The sequence below is a fragment of the Schistocerca nitens genome, chromosome 3 (assembly GCF_023898315.1).
Source record: "Schistocerca nitens isolate TAMUIC-IGC-003100 chromosome 3, iqSchNite1.1, whole genome shotgun sequence".
NCBI lineage: Eukaryota > Metazoa > Arthropoda > Insecta > Orthoptera > Acrididae > Schistocerca > Schistocerca nitens.
Genome location: NC_064616.1, coordinates 959,022,451 through 959,036,680, shown reverse-complemented (window position 1 = coordinate 959,036,680; position 14,230 = coordinate 959,022,451).

Sequence of the window (14,230 nt, the reverse complement as noted above, 5' to 3'; positions counted from 1 at the left end):
ATCGAGTAGAACAGAAGTGATTGCTGGCGTTCCCCAAGCTAGTGTTACAGGCCCTTTGCTGTTCCTTGTCTATATAAACGATTTGGGAGACAATCTGAGCAGCCGTCTTCGATTGTTTGCAGATGACGCAGTCGTTTATCGACTAATAAAGTCATCAGAAGATCAAAACAAACTGCAAAACGATTAAGAAGAAATATCGAAATGGTGCGAAAAGTTGCAGTTGACCTTAAATAACGAAAAGTGTGAGGTCATCCACGTGAGTACTAAAAAGAACGCGTTAAACTTCGGTTACACGATAAATCAGTCTAATCTAAAAGCCGTAAATTCAACTAAATACCTACGAATTGCAATTACGAACAATTTAAATTGGAAGGAACACATAGAAAATGTTGTGGTGAAGGCTAACCAAAGACTGCGTTTCATTGGCAGGACACTTAGAAAATCTAACAGACCTACTAAGGAGACTGCCTACACTACGCTTGTCCGTCCTCTTTTAGAATACTGTTGCGCAATGTGGGATCCTTACCAGATAGGACTGACTGAGTACATCGAAAAAGTTCAAAGAAAGGCAGCACGTTTTATATTATCGTGAAATATGGTAGAGAGTGTCACAGGGAGAGGCACCCACATGCCTTGCTCATACTGTGGCATCAAGCAGTCAGGTCTGCAAGGTTGTAACAATGGAAAATTGTACTTAAATGCAGGAGGATCTGCAGCGAATTGACGCATGGGGCAGGGAATGGCAATTGAATCTCAATGTAGACAAGTGTAATGTGCTGCGAATACACAGAAAGATAGACCCTTTATCATTTAGCTACAAAATAGCAGGTCAGCAACTGGAAGCAGTTAATACCATAAATTATCTGGAAGTACGCATATGGAGTGATCTAAAATGGAATGATCATATAATGTTGATCGTCGGTAAAGCAGATGCCAGACTGAGATTCATTGGAAGAATCCTAAGGAAATGCAATCCGAAAACAAAGGAAGTAGGTTACAGTACGCTTGTTCGCCCACCGCTTGAATACTGCTCGGCAGTGTGAGATCCGTACCAGATAGGGTTGATAGAAGATATAGAGAAGATCCAACGGAGAGCAGCGCGCTTCGTTACATGATCATTTAGTAATCGCGAAAGCGTTACGGCAATGATAGATAAACTCCAGTGGAAGACTGCAGGAGAGACGCTCAGTAGCTCGGTACGGGCTTCTGTCAAAGTTTCGAGAACATACCTTCACCGAAGGGTCAAGCAGTATTGTTGAGTGGTACTTAAGTAAATAAATTAGTGAAATCAAAGTGAACTAGAAATTAGAATATAAATGGAAAACTTGGTTTAGTTTAGAGAGTTACATACTCGCAAACAGCGGGCCGAACAGCAGAACAGAAGAGATAATGACCGTGAAGTCATCAAGTTCCACATAAGCGGGCGCTGTCGATTCAGCCGTCAGGGCATCGCTCGACCGGCTCACGTGGTTCTCAGTTGTCGTATGTGAGCAGAGGCCCTCGCCTACATCCCAAGAGCCAATGACCGACGTAAAGAAGATTCTTCGAGAAGCTATTCAACGTGACAGAAGAGGCAATACCCGGCTCACGTGTTTCTCAGTCGTCACGTGGGATCAAAAGCCCTCGCCTACATTCCAAGAGCCAATGACCGACGTTAAGAAGATTCTTCGAGGAGCTTCTCAACGTGACAGAAGAGGCAATGACCGTGAAGTCGTTCACCTCCAGTAAATTGAAGTGGGCCAGAGAGATGAAGACGGAGACGGAGACGGAGTCGAAGACGAAGACGGAGACGGGGACGGAGACGAAGACGAGAGACGAAGGAAGAAAAGAAGAGTAGCAGTAGTTTTCTGTCAGTTTCCGTGCTGAAGATCGTCATGCAAGAAGAGTCTGCATCATGCACAGACGAAGCAAGTCCGCCGCTGTAATGGAATAGCAAGCACCAGCCGCGGCGCCAGAAGACAGAAGTTAAAAGGTATTTGAAGTCTGGTTTTTACATACCCGGGTGACTCGTGAGGACGGGAAGGAGACGGCCTCACCTCAGCAGTCACCTGTGAGCTGGGATGAAGACCTGACAGCCGAAGACTGGCAAGCGGGAGTCCGTGGTTCGAGTCCGGGACAGTGGCTTTGCCCCGCCGCACCGCTCCGCTGGTCGACGCACAACACACGCGGCCGCTTAGAGAAGAGAAACACTGGGACGCGACACCCAAGGTATCATCCGATGCACGATTTCGCTCGCAATAATTAAACGGGCCACCTCGCGCTGCGCGTCTCCAGTCAACTGGGTGAGACGGCGACACGAGATACACACCGCTACGCGTAATCAGACGCCGCCGCCGCCGCCGCCGCCGCTGCCGCAGCAGAACACTTCACAAACGACACAGCTGCCGCTCTCCGAACCAGAGCATTCCGTAAGATACAGTTGTACAAATCTTCAATAAAAGTTATCTTATGTAAAAATGATGTTTCATTCGACCTCATACCCGAGCCAAGGAAGAACCCACCCTGCCCACATGTTGTTAAGAGAGAAAAGTTAATTTATTTAATATTTCCACCCTGACAGAATGCTTTAGAATGCTCATCCTGACAACTGACTTGCATCAAAAGAGAAAACCCAGTTACATTTAGTGACAGAAGTGTCACATTTAGTAACACAACTGTTACAGTATGTTGCTCCCTCCTACGTATATCTCGCGAAGAGACCATGAGGATAAAATCAGAGGTTAGAGCCCACACAGAGGCATACCGACAATCCATCTTTCCACGAACAATACGAGACTGGAATAGAAGGGAGAACCGATAGAGGTACTCAGGGTACCCTCCGCCACGCGCCGTCGGGTGGCTTGCGGAGTATGGATGTAGATGTAGATGTAGATGAATGGTCTGCCAAGCTTGTGGATTTATTCTTATTTCTCGAGTAACATCAATGACTGATTATGAGCTCTAGTACCTACAGTTAAGCTACAAATTATTCTCCTGCTGGAATATTACGCAACGGAAACGGATAACGCACATCTGACTATTAGCAATTTACACAACTCTGATTGTTCACTACACTCTGGCAATACCACATTTTCTTTCTTACCCAATGGTTTTGATCAACAGGTGGCCATCGCACTGAATATGTATGGCGCAGATATTATACATTCTGGATATCGTGACTACACACTATTCGAAGAAGAAGGCCACCAATCTTTTTATTTTCACTGTCTTTTTTTCTTCCGATAAATTCTATTATGATTCAAAGATAACCTAAACACACCATTACATTTTATACAACAATTACACATGAGAAACTCCGCCCAGTGGGCATGGCTTTACATTAGTGATTCTCTATCTTATGGTCTCGTAATTATCTAACGCTACAGTGCACTTTCTGGATAGGATGGTGGATCTTTCGCTATATCTCACACTTCGACTCTCACACCCATCATCACGAAAATTTACTCCAGACCGCGTGGAATAAAAAGGAACATGCATAACCCACTGCCTCTGAACCTATCTTGCTACTCTGCCATGCAAACCACACATACTTAAATTACATTAAATACATGACACTGGCAATATAGAATACATCACAAAGAATAGTCACAACGTTAGAATCACTTCACTTTCAGCTTTCCCACTTGAATTAGTATTCATCCCAGTTTCACACGACACTGCCCAACTTCGCAACTTTTCTTTCCTACTACGAATTCTGGAGGATATATGCACGTCTTCCTGGGCAATGCAAGCCAAGTGGCGTTGCTGGGTAGACGGCTGACTCACCTTGCTTCTCTCTCAGAGTTTTAGAGTTTGAATCTAGCGTCCACGGAAACATAACACGCAAAGTAATATTAAGATCATTTTCGTCACACATGCGAGTCCTCAACTGATACCTTGGACGAGTACTTCTCTTTATCCTTTGTCTCATACACAGATTGAGACTCACACAGTACTCACCACGTGGAAGTGCTCTTCTCTAATTTCAAGTCCTGCACACGCCATTTCCCAAATATTTCCAACTTATAGTACACACGCCAGTAATTCGGGTTAACTTTAGCACTCGGAAGTATTTCAACTTAGTACTAGCACTCGCAAGTATGTCAACTTAGTACTAGCACTCGCAAGTATTTCAGCTTATTGCTACACATGGTTTCATTGTGACCTTGGTCAGTTCCGAAGATTACTACGATCCCCTTAATATTACCTGACTGTCATTTAATTCTCCCCCCAAAATTTCCTGAAATAGAGAAATAATTATTCCAAACTACTCTTAAGTATTTCACGTGCATACCATGCTCTCCACTCGTTTGTCTTTACGGAGCACACCTAAGACAGGTCTTACCAACACAAGATCCAGTGCCAGAGTGTTGAAACATGGCCGTTCTCCAGGTCATCTCGCACCTCCGCCGAGGCGGGGGAGCACCATTCTACCGTACTGGTCAGCCACATTTCAGGCGCTCAAAGCTCAGCTCAGATGTTAAGTTCCATAGGGCTTAGAGCCATTTGAACCATTTTTTTTATTGGCAAGTTAACAATGCAAGTAAGGCACGAGTCATACTGGACTGTGCTTGTTCAGTACGGACTAGGCATCGGTGCAGGTTGTTTACGCATAGTGCACACTTCGTATTTGCATTCAGAGGCCGAGGTCGACCTGCAATGAAAGACCTAATAGAGATCCAGAGAGGCAGATCGTGTGGGCCCAATTAGCGGGAGCATCAGTAATCAAGACAGCCAACTTATTGAATGTTTCAAGAACAACTGTGCCGGCCGGAGTGGCCGTGCGGTTCTAGGCGCTACAGTCTGGAACCGGGCGACCGCTCCGGTCGCAGGTTCGAATCCAGCCTCGGGCATGGATGTGTTGATGTCCTTAGGTTAGTTAGGTTTAATTAGTTCTAAGTTCTAGGCGACAGATGACCTAAGAAGTTAAGTCGCATAGTGCTCAGAGCCATTTGAACTATTTGGAGAACAACTGTTACAAAAGTCATGACAGTATACAGAAAACCTGAAAAGACATCATCGTGTAAACGTAATAGTGGGCGCAAATCAAAACTTATTGACAGAGATCGTGTACGCTATTACGAATTGTGTCAAAACAACACAAAAGGCCGGCCGCGGTGGTCTAGCGGTTCTAGGCGCTCAGTCCGGGACCGCGCGACTGCTACGGTCGCAGGTTCGAATCCTGCCTAGGGCATGGATGTGTGTGATGTCCTAAGGTTAGTTATAGTCCGTGAGACGAGTGATTGGTACTGACAGTTCCGGTGGGCAGACGGCGCTGTTCCCGAACGTGGCTCACAGCACGCGGCGCCCTTTCTGCTACACGCATTCTCTAGCAGCAGAAATAAAAGCGAGTCAAGTTCAAGTCGTATTGGTACGCGTGAATTTATTTAAAGTTGATGCTTGAAATATATTAACTCGAAAACTGATAAGAGCTATTTAGTACAAGTATCTAAGATGCTGAAACATAATAAAGTTATTTGTTAAACTTCACAACTGAAATGAAAACTATTTTCGCAAGTTGTTGAACATTAGCAGTTTTGGTTTCCATTGTTAGGTATTGGCATTATTAATTTGTTCTACTACAAGCTACAGAATAATTGGTCAGTGTATTAAGAGTTATAATCTGAAGAAAGTACTCACAATATCATGATCTGGTTGTAGATCGATAGCAAACTCCCTCCTTACATTCCTGAATACGTTGTAGTTACTGTAATGGAAAAACACCACTCACATCACTGTCAGAATCTGATTTGATATTGTCTTCCTCAGCACTACTCGAACTGTCACTGCTCTCTCCCAGATGTATAATTACATTTTCGATGCATTCTTCCACAACCCCTTCGGTTTTGGCCGCCTCTCTGATGGCACTTGCAGTGCTGTTTACAATTTTAGCCCACGTCTCGCTTGTCACTTTATTGATAGCTTGTAACCTCCCCCTCACTTATCGACCTTAATGACAGTGAAAAATGAAACCGCGTGTACCTAATGGGAAATTTGGGAAAGCAATCGTCACCGAAGTTAATCTGTCGGTAAAGAGGGAGGAAAGGGTTACATCTCAATGAAAGGAAAAATGCAAATGAAACTGGTGGAAATTAATTTTGAAAAGGGGTAAAGTTAATAAAGAAAGTAAATGTGCGGCCGTTACGTCAACAATTAATTAGCGGTAATTAGATATTTGAGATTTGGGGGAAATCACGGTCGCCTGTCCTAAGGACAATTACTATAGTAACTGAAAAAGAAAGGTTATTACACATATAATTAGCAATAGAAGCGTGGCAACTGAAGGTTGACACGTGTAGTGTGAAAACTGAAAGTTTGTCAGAAGTAATAAATTTCGCTACACTCTGACTTAATTTAGCAAAAGAATTAATAAATCCGGAAAATCGAAAGTTAATTTAGTGACTGAAGTTAATAGTGAGCTTTCTTTCTGAAGCACATCGAAATCCAGCAGAATACGGTTAGCCTTGGACTACCTCAACAATCATTTCAAAAGCTACTTGACTCTACGCAATTTAGAAACAAGAGATTTAACTTTGAACTTGTATTAAATGATTCTGAATAATTAACAATAGTAAAATTTAGTACGTACCAAGCTGAGCTGCAGTCACAGGTAAGCTAAAATATGCTAACAAAACTCGCACTCTTAATTTGTGCTTGTGTAATCTAACTATTGTAGCCAGCTATGCTTTAACTGCACTTTGAAACTAAAGTAATGAAATGCAATGATAGTACTTTAATGCTGGCGTCTGAATTTCAACGACACTCGGTTTCATTTCGGAAAAGGAAGGGACCCTGCTTGGTAATGCAATTGGGACAATGAGCAACAAAGGTTCATGCTAAGTTGCTGTAATTTTGCGAGGCAAATTGGAACAATGTGAAAAGCTGAGGTCTGCCATACAGTTCTGAAACTTTACGTGCTTTTGGTCTTCCTTGTTAGTTGATTGAAGGTTTGAAGTCGTCGATCGAGGAGGTGGCGACAGTCACTCATTGTCGGCCGTCGCTGTTGCAGAAGCTGGATGTTGGCGCGCGTTCTTCTCAACACGGTCACCAGACGAAACGGGCTCTTGATGTGCGCCAGCTAATGCTTCCCGTCCGCGACACCATGTCAGAAACTATCATCGCAAGTCGAGCGCAATTACATGCTGCTAAACCCCGAAAGCGCGGCAACTCGCGGGAGCGTCACACCACACACCTGCTCCACTCGCTACTCCAGCCAGACTCCAACTGTCCTGCCCGCGCTCCACGCGGCAGAGTTAACACTACCAAAGATCCTACACACTTTGATTCTTCACACGACCTATCGATGTAATCGTTCGATAGCAGTTTTCCCTAGGCAAGACCCAGCGTAAAAATACAAATAATATTTACGAAACAAACCAATTATACATCGACATAAATGTATAAATATATATATACAAATAGTAAAACAGTTACAATATGTAAATACACAGAAATGTGATATGTTCAGGTAACAAAATAAGGAAAAAACTTACAGTACAATAGATGGAAATAGGAGGATATGCATTTCCGGCGTTACAAGCTGCTGGAATGGGAGTTTCCACTTCAGAGATCGTGAATTTTTTATTGTTTGCAGCAATGTAATTTTTTATCTGCGCCCACACTCCTTCAATTGCATTGAAGTGACAGTGGTATGGAGGAAGCCGAACGATTTCATACCTGTGCCTTTTAGCAATCTCGTCAATTACATATGTTGGAAATTGGGGTTTCTTTTGTGCCACAATTTCGAGCAGTTCCGCCTTCCTTAAATCTTCTCTGAAATCTACTTTTCGCCATTTCAACCACTGAATGATATCGCTTTTTTTGTTGCCAAGGTTGGTGCCTTATCGTGAACAACGGAATGATAAGGCGCATTGTCCATAACAATCACTGATGGACTTGTCAGATTCGTCATAAGCGATGTCTCGAACCATTCTTGAAATACTACACTGTTCATTTCTTCATGGCAATCTCCCGTCTTTTTTGACCGAAACATTTTCAAGCAGTTTGGCACAAAACCTTTCGATGTTCCTGCATATAAGACAATAATACGCCCTCCTTTGCCAACAGGCACTGCCATTGTCCCCTCAGGCGTTCCATCATTCCAGCCTCTACACAAAGAATGGCTGGCATTGACCCAAGTTTCATCTAACCACACTATACTTTCGAATTCCACACCCATGATCCTGCGCAGAAATCTGCACCGCCATGCAACTACATTTGTCCTTTCCATTACTATTTTGCGTCCGTTAAACAGTGAATAGCTGAAGCCGATGTCTTTCAACACTGTACGCAATGAAAATTTGCTCCCTTTAAAAAGATCGTCTTTCTGAAGCGACACCTGTAATGTAGATAGAGTGGGATGTTCCCTTCTCTTATAATAGCTGTATGTATGACGACGAATAGCGTCTTTCTGAAAATCGTCCAAAGCTGTCACCTGCTTATTTCTCGGTCGCTTCTTTCCTGGTGTGTGCAGCTTTGTTGTGCCACTCTCGTCACAATCTACACTATACTGTTCTTTCCCTATCTTTGCAACAGTGTTCTTACTTATTTTCAATGCTGCGGCAGTTCTCTTCACAACCTGAACAACAGGAATTAAGGGCCCACCTTTGTCCTTTTCTTTCTCAAAGTAATCCCTCACAGAGCATACGAATTCATGGGCCTGGGTGTGTAGCACACTTTTCTTCCTCCGTTTCACTTCTTGTGTTGGGCTGGTACTACCCGCCGCTCTAGACATTGTTTACAACGAAACATAAACAAAGAAACACTAAAAACAACAAAAACGAAATAGACTGCGAATTCAACTTCAGACAAACGACGAACGACCGCACCGCCTGCACGCGAGACACTGGTAAGTTTCATAAGCGTGCGCGACCGGGTTTCAGAGCGGCAACGTGGCCCTTGCTACCCGCTCAAAGTCAGGCCGTCATTGGCTGCCTGCCTGCGGTCGCTAGGCAACGGAAAGATGCTACCGAGCTGTCAATACCAAAGACTCGTCTCCCAGACTATAGGTTTAAGTAGTTCTAAGTTCTAGGGGACTGATGACCACAGATGATAAGTCCCATAGTGCTCAGAGCCATTTGAACCATTTGAACAACACAAAACTACGGCAGCTAAAGTTACTGCAGAGATCAGTAGCCATCTTCGAGACCCCGTGTCTATCGAAACTGTCCGCCGGGAACTTCTTAAAGCGAATATTCATGGACGATAACCTACGCAAAGAAGAGTCAAACATGGTTTCAGGAGCATAAATCCAGGAAGGCTAATCATTCGAAACACGTCATATGGTCCAATGATTCAACGGTTTCGCTATTTCGAATATCGGTTCAGGTTTACTTCTACAGAACGCCAAAAGAAGCCTACAATCCTGATTGCTTGATTCCAACGATTAGGCATAGAGGTGGAAGTGTGATGGCGTCGGTAGCCATATCATGGTATTCTACTGGTCCCATAATTACTCTCAAAGACCGTGGCACAGGCAACGATTATGTGAACATTTTTGGTGATCAGGTGTATCCCATGACGTATATGTTGTTCCACAACAAAGATGCCATATTTCAGGACGATAATGCACCCATTCACAAATCCAGAACAGTACAATCGTGGTATGAGGAGCATGCAACTGAACTGCAGCGTCTTCCGTGGCCACCACAGTCTGCGGACTTGAACATTATCGAGCCCTGGTGAGCGGTATTGGAGCGCAGACTCCGGAGCAGATTTCTACCTGCCTCGTAGCTACAGGTCCTAGAAGAGGTTCGGATCTAAGACTGGCATAACACTACATTGGAGACTACACAATCATTATACGCCAGTATTGCAAGAAGAATCGCAGCAGAATCACGAGAAAATGGGGGTCAAACCCGTTAGTAGTAAACCACTCCCCAGTAAGTACAGGTGTTCACATTACTTAGCATATCCCCTCTTCGTCTCGATTCCAAATTTGTAAACACTTTCTTACTACCTTGAATTTATGTGTACAAGTACTAAAGGGAATTTTTCCTGCTTAACTAAAAGAAAGTTAAAGCTCACCGATGATGAGAAACTTCAGCAAAGCATGTCTGCATAATAGAAGAAAAATCGTGTTTAGTTCAAGGTTAATAGCCTCCACAAACTAATTTATTTGTAAGTCAACCCATACAGATGAGCTTCAACCTCGAGGTAATAATTTCCGTTATGGCTTTTCATCTGTCCTGATTCTGTTGTTGTTGCTGGAATGACGTTTCGCACCAAAACGGCTCAGAAACACTTATAGCAGAAAAACACATTCCATCGCTTATTTAAAACAACGAGAAAAGAGTAATCATATCTCTAGTCGTATGGTTTTAAGAAGGATGACGGCTGCTCCCTACTGTGCATAGACACCGCTGTCTAACGCCGCTTGCAATGACATTCTTATTAACATAAAGAACTGAATTTCAGCGCGAGGTCTCCCTGGTCCATCACGTGAATGCAACATCCTCTGTTCAATCAGAAGAAGAATTTACTAACACATTGGGAGACCCACTACCGATATCTGCAGCACGCAACCCAGTCATCAGATACCGCTGTCAAAGAATGCCATATTTATTCCAGTAACACGGTCTGCGGGTGCCCACTAGCATGGAAAATATCGATATAAGCTTCAGGGGTCACACAAAGTCTGGTAGCCAACACGCTAGAATGCCAAAGGTCAAAAACATTTCTGTAAAGACCCAAGTTCCCAACACTTTCTGTCATACTTTTGAAGTGTGGATGTAATTACACACTACTTTATGTGTGTGCTACGACATTTGCGTCCGAGGACCTGGGATAGGATGGATGTGATTTTTTATTTCTGTGTACATGGTGCTTCCCAATGCACATACTAATGGTACAAATTGGCTTTGAAGTCAGCCGGGTCACTTCATAGCAAGAACGTAATTGCTTATTTTAATGGTTCAAATGGCTCTTAGCACTATGGGACTTAACTTCTAAGGTCATCAGTCCCCTATAACTTAGAACTACTTTAACCTAACTAACCTAAGGACATGACACACATCGATGTCCGAGGCAGGATTCGAACCTGCGACCGTAGCGGTCACGCGGTTCCAGACTGTAGCGCCGAGAACCGCTCGGCTACCCCGGCCGGCGCTTATTTTAATAATAATAATGTGTGATGTTAATATGTTAAACCAAAGTTGGCAAAAAGAGGTCACTGACTTGGAGATAGACTTGTCAGCCGACCATGGCGATCCAGCTGTGAGTTTGTAGCCTACCGCAACATGACCGTGTGACATGGACAATATCTGTGCTGATGCCATCTTCGACCATCTCTCTTCCAACATACACTCACTCTTCTTGAAGGAAGTCACATTTATGTGTTTTGAAAGCTGTATACTCCCACAGCTGATACAGCTGGATAGAACAATCTAAGAAATGGTTAAATGTGGACAAATGGTTTCAAAAATTGCTCAAACGTTGAGAAATAATATTAGGCTCTTATCCGTCATGCATTTAAAATGCATGTTATCAGTGTTGTGCAAGGTTAGCCTTTGTGTTTTAATTGTTCATGATGTTCCGTTTATTCTATATAAACATTCATACTGTGAAATCAGGTAATCTATGTATTGTAATATCTCTCAGAAAGAACATCTCTGGCACTGTTGTATTTTTGAAACCGCAATCTTTGTGTCAACTTCGCATGTGGCAAATACTTTTTGGTGTGTGTGTGTTTATTTTTACACAATATGGTCATATGCAAATCGTATAATTGCTGCATATACTTTGCAATATTTCAAAAATACAATCCTGCAACTTCGCAACAAAATTTCGCGGAATTTTCGATGTAAGTACTATAACCACTTAAACTCACATATTTGTCTACTCTGTATTACATCGTCTTGAGGATAGTTATGTTCATATAGAGCGCTTCTAACAGTTTTCCACCGTAGGGCACCAACGCACCAAGAATATTTTTCTACAGTGGGAGAATAAAAATCGAAAACTGACGATTATGTAAAGTGCATCGTGTGAATCATGTGAACAGCCGTCTAATGATGAACTTGTCAGTTCGAAACCGATTACGGCGCTATTTACCTAAATAAATAGCATTATTAATAGTGGCTCGTTGTTGTCTTCTTCTTTGTAAGAATCAACCTACATTAATTGTACACAGCCACGGTCTCACCATGTCATTTTTAGACAAAATAGCATGATATACCTATGATATAACTGCAGCTCACAAGGATTTCAGAATTTCTGAACAAATCTCGTCTACTCCAGTGACCAGGTTTCGACATGCTTTCTCTTTCAGTCCTCTGTACAATTCGTTTTGCAGTATTATTTCTCTTAACCTATCTTCATCTACGCCATCGTCCCTTTCTGTATTATTTTCTTCAAGATGATTTCCCTTGCATAGTGGCTCTGTACAGGTATATTCCACTCATATTTCAGATTTCCCTTCTTTGCTTCGTTCTTTTTCGTAAGAGCTGTCCGCCTGATTAGCTGAGGGTTACGTGCTTGCCCACAGTGCAAAGGGCCCATCTTCGATTCCCGGCGGGGTCAGAGATCTTCTCCACCCGTGGACAGGGTGTTGTGTTGTCCTCATCATCATCTCATCGTCACCGACGTGCAAGTCGCCCAGTGTGGCGTCCCGTGAAATAAGACTTGCAACCCGGCAGTCAAACTCCCCCGGAAGGGGCATCCAGGCCACAAATGCCACACGATCATTTCGTTTCATTTTGCATAAGAGCTCTTGATATTCATACAGCTGCTTTACTTATCTACAAACGTCTTTGTAACTTCCCTATAGCCGTTATCTGTCTTTGCCACAGTTACGTACGGTTTTATGGCTTACATTTGTCTTCTACCCATTCCTGTTTAGCCATCCTGCACTTCCTCTCAGTCTCATCTGTTAGACGTTTGTATTCGCCAGCATCATTTGCTGCATTTTCATATTACATAAAAAACCGAAGTGAACGTTATAAATTACCACGAAGTGAACTGTCTATTGATACACAGTCAACACAGATTAAGGAAACATCGTTCTTCTGAAACACAACTAGCTCTTTACTCACACGAAGTGTTGAGTGCTATTGACAAGGGATTTGAAATTTTTTCCTTATTTCTAGATTTTCAGAAGGCTTTTGACTGAGTGCCACACAAGCAGCTTGTTGTGAAACTGGGTGCTTATGGAATATCATCTCAGTTATGTGATTGGATTCGTGATTTCCAGTCAGTGAGGTCACAGTTCGTAGTAACTGAAGGGATGTCATCTAGTACAACAAGAGCTATTTGTGGCATTCCTTGAGGCAGTGTTTCGGTACCTCTGCTGTTCCTTATCTATATAAACTATTTAGGAGACAATCTGAACACACGTCATAGGCTGTTTGCAACCAGTGCTGTCGTTAATCGTCTAGTAAAGTTATCAGAAGATCGAAATAAATTGCAAAACGATTTAGAAAAGATATTTGCGTGTTGCGCAAGTTGGAATCCAACCTTAAATAGTGAAAATTGTGAGGTCATCCACATGAGTGTTAAAAGGAATCTGTTAAACTTCTGTTACACGATAAATCAGTCAAATCTAATTGCCGTAAATTCTACCTAATGTCTAAGAATTTCAATTACGAACAACTTAAATTTGGATAGCCGGCCGCTGTGGCCGAGTGGCTCTAGGAGCTTCAGTCCGTAAACACGCTGCTGCTACTGTTCGAATCCTGTCTCGGGCATGGATGTGTGTGATGTCCTTAGGTTAGTTAGGTTTAAGTAGTTCTAAGTCTAGGGGACTGATGACCTCAGATGTTAAGTCCCATAGTGCTTAGAGCCATTTGAACGATTTTTTAAAATTTGAATGAGCATATAGAAAACGTTGTGGTGAAGGCAAACCAAAGACTGCGTTTTATTGGCAGAATACTTACAAAATGTAACATAGCTACTAAAAGAGACCGCCTACAATACGTTTGTCCGTCTTCTGTTGGAGTACTGCTGCGTGGTCTGGGATCCTTACCAGACTACCAGACAGGATTAATGCAATGCATCGAAAAAGTTCAAAGAAGAGCAGCTCTTTTTGTATCATCCCGAACTAGGGGAGAGAGTATCACGGACATGATACGGATTTGACGTGGACATCATTAAGACAAATATACTTATATGGATATGGTGTCTGTTCTTTCGACATGCCCGAAAGAACATCCATGTATGTATATAGTTTTGGCAGTACCGTCCATGACCTTCTTCTTTTGTGCGGATGCACACATATTCCCCGAACTCTTACGGGACTTGGTAAGAATGTCTTCCA